General features: G+C 42.1%; 1 non-coding gene across 1 annotated transcript; it reads right to left on the reverse strand.

The window, feature by feature from the left end:
* Positions 1-2,005: 2,005 nt before the first annotated feature.
* Positions 2,006-2,090, reverse strand: TRNAQ-UUG (transfer RNA glutamine (anticodon UUG)). Its single transcript has one exon. It is a non-coding gene; the product is annotated as a tRNA-Gln (tRNA).
* Between the last annotated feature and the right edge of the window lie 1,485 nt (positions 2,091-3,575).

Genomic DNA, 3,575 nt, shown 5'->3' on the forward strand with positions numbered 1-3,575 from the left:
GGAAGTTGGGCAGTGGGGCAGAAGGAGAGAGAGAGAGAGAGAGAGAGAGAGAGACAGAGGGAGTTTCAATCTACTCCATGCTTAGTGCAGAGCCTGATGCAGGGCTCAATCCCAAAACCCTGGGATTATAACCTGAGCTGAAATCAAGAGTCTGACACTCAACTGAATGAGCCACCCAGGCACCCCCCGTATTATATACTTTTAAGTGATCCTAAAAGTCATCAAATCGAACCAGCTAATATAGGAATCTCTTTTACAACAACTCCAGCCCACGCTTACATTCAAATGAGACTAGCACGCACTTCATAAAATGGAATTCATTACCACACAGGGTGCTAATTTAATTTTTAAGAAGTTCTTCCTTATGATTCTGGAACTGTAACTAGTCTTAGTTCTCTATAGAGATGCACAGAACGTCCGTGTGATGGGAAGCTATCGTATCCCCCTCTCTCCTACTTGTTTTCTCTTTTTTCAAACTAATAATCCCCTTTTCTAAGCATGAAGGAGCCATTGAGATGTGAAAGTAGAGGGTAGCCATAAAGACATATAGACAGATGGGCTTCACAGAATGAATGAATGAATGAATGAATGAATGAGTGAATGAATTTATTCACTCATTCATTCATTCAGTGAATACCCCAAGGTACTGTACTAAATCCTGGGAATATATTATGCTATATACTGAATGTTTGTGTTCCCCTTAAAGTTCATATGTTGAAGTCCTAACCGCCAATGTTGACAGTCTTAGGAGATGGGGACTCTGTGAGGTGATTAGATCATGAGGGTGGAGCCCTCATGAATGGAATTAGTGCCCCCAAAAGAGAGAGTCCAGAGAGCTCTCTCAGCCTTTCAGCCACGTGGAGACACAGCAAGGAGATTAGCCATGTTCCAACCAGGAAAGGGGTTCTCACCAGACACCGAATCTTTAAACACCTTGATCTTGGACTTCCCAGTCTCCATAGCTTAAGAAACGAGTTGTTTATTTATTTCTGAGATTTTATTCTTTTGTTTCTAAGCCACCCAGTCTATGGTATTTTGGTTAGAGCAGCCCAGATGAACTAAGACACACAGCGCTGTCCTCACAGAGTCTGCTACCTTGCAAGAAATAGAGACGGAAGAAAGGTAATTAACCAAAAGCAACTGTAGGGTAAAATAAAAGTATGTAATGGGCATTTTTCCTAGGTGGGTGGTCAGAAAGTATTCCTGAGAAAAGAACTGTTTGATGGGAGATCTGAAAAAAGGGCAAGAATTGGCCAGGCAAGAAAGTATGTTTGTGGAGGAGACAGGGCCGGGGTGGAGGGGGAGGAAGGCAGAGTCATCCTGGGCTGGGGAAGTAGAACCCGCCATAGATCTGACGTGGGGAGAGCTGGATGCACGAGAGGGATGGAAGTGTGTGACTAGAACTTTGTGAGGAGAGGAGAAAAATCTTAGAAGATGAGGCAGCGTTCTGGACTTTATTCTGAGAGTAATAAGAAACCAGGAGATAATTTTAAGCTGAGAAGTCATAGGATTTCCAGGCATTTTACCATTGTGGCCACCCTCTTCTGGCCAGACTCCAGTTATTTACCATTCTGCTTCAGATGTGGTGCACAGTGCTAACCACATGCTCCAGACAGGGTCTGGTGAGTTCAGAGCGGACTGAGCCACCCGCCTCCTTTGTTCTGGACATTGGACTCATGCATCCCGAGAGTGCATTTGTTTGGACCGTCACCATGTCATGGTGTTATGTTACATAGACTCTGTGGTTGACAAAACCGATACCTGGTTTGGGTTGGATTTTTGACCCTAGACGGCCTGCGAAGGAATCTCAGGTCAATGGAGATGTCCAGGATTAAATTCCTCCACTCATTCTGCATCTTACTCAGCTTATATATGTTAAAATTTTTTTTTACATTTATTTATTTTTTGAGAGACAGAGAGAGACAGAGCACAAGTGGGGGAGGGGCAGAGAGAGAAGGAGACACAGAATCCGAAGCAGGCTCCAGGCTCTGAGCTGTCAGCACAGAGCCCGACGTGGGGCTCGAACCCACAGACCGCGAGATCATGATCTGAGCCAAAGTCAGATGCTCAACCGATTGAGCCACCCAGGCGCTCCTGTTTTTCCCTCTTTTCTTCTATCATTTTTTCAAATTATAGAAATAAACTTATAAATACAGAAAACTATAGCAAAACCAATAGAATAATAATACAGAGATAACCACTGTTGTCACTGCTATTTATATATCTCAATATAATTCTCTGTACTTTCTATGCTTGAGCTCAAACTGTAATGTAATATTATAACCTGTTTTTTTTCTTACTATTATTAAGTCACAAGAATTTAGTTTCCAATGTCATTAAATGGTCTTCTGGGGCGCCTGGGTGGCTCAGTCGGTTAAGCGGCCGACTTTGGCTCAGGTCATGATCTCGCGGTCCGTGAGTTCGAGCCCTGCATCAGGCTCTGTGCTGACAGCTCAGAGCCTGGAGCCTGTTTCAGATTCTGTGTCCCCCTCTCTCTGACCCTCCCCCGTTCATGCTCTGTCTCTCTTTGTCTCAAAAATAAATAAACGTGGGGCGCCTGGGTGGCGCAGTCGGTTAAGCGTCCGACTTCAGCCAGGTCACGATCTTGCGGTCCGTGAGTTCGAGCCCCGCGTCGGGCTCTGGGCTGATGGCCCAGAGCCTGGAGCCTGTTTCCAATTCTGTGTCTCCCTCTCTCTCTCTGCCCCTCCCCCGTTCATGCTCTGTCTCTCTCTGTCCCAAAAATAAATAAACGTTGAAAAAAAAATTAAAAAAAAAATAAATAAAAAATAAATAAATAAATAAATAAACGTTAAAAAAAAGTTTAAAAAAATGGTCTTCATATGTGCTTCTTCCTCAAGGACATTTAAGGTTTCTGGTTTTTGTTTTTTTTTACATATAAAAGTATATCTTTATATTTAAATATTTGCTTGCATTTCAGAGTTAGAACACTAGAAGCATATTTAAAGCTCCTTTGATAAATATTTACAAATTGTTTCACAACATTTTTGGCTAACTTCAATTTGTACTTCTATTTACATTATGAATTCTTAAGGAAAAAAACATGCTGATTAATAGGAGAAAATAGAATTGAACTATTCTTTTAATTTTCATTTTTAATTACCAGCCATGTTAAAGACTTAAGAATGTTAGGGGCGCCTGGGTGGCGCAGTCGGTTAAGCGTCCGACTTCAGCCAGGTCACGATCTCGCGGTCCGTGAGTTCGAGCCCCGCGTCGGGCTCTGGGCTGATGGCTCAGAGCCTGGAGCCTGTTTCCGATTCTGTGTCTCCCTCTCTCTCTGCCCCTCCCCCGTTCATGCTCTGTCTCTCTCTGTCCCAAAAATAAATAAATGTTGAAAAAAAAAAAAATTAAAAAAAAAAAAAAAAAAAAAGAATGTTCAACTCACTGATGTTTCCTTTCGTGTAAAATGTAATTATCCTTTTTCTATGTATGTGTGCATGGCGGTCTTACTGCTTTTCTTAGAAATTTGTGTAATCCTTTTTCACATAAGAATTTAAATCCCCAATTTACCATAACACTTATAAGTATTCATCTCAATCTATTTGGAACTTTAAATC

Source organism: Herpailurus yagouaroundi, unplaced genomic scaffold (assembly GCF_014898765.1).
Source record: "Herpailurus yagouaroundi ecotype Mexico unplaced genomic scaffold, PumYag 160, whole genome shotgun sequence".
Lineage (NCBI taxonomy): Eukaryota > Metazoa > Chordata > Mammalia > Carnivora > Felidae > Herpailurus > Herpailurus yagouaroundi.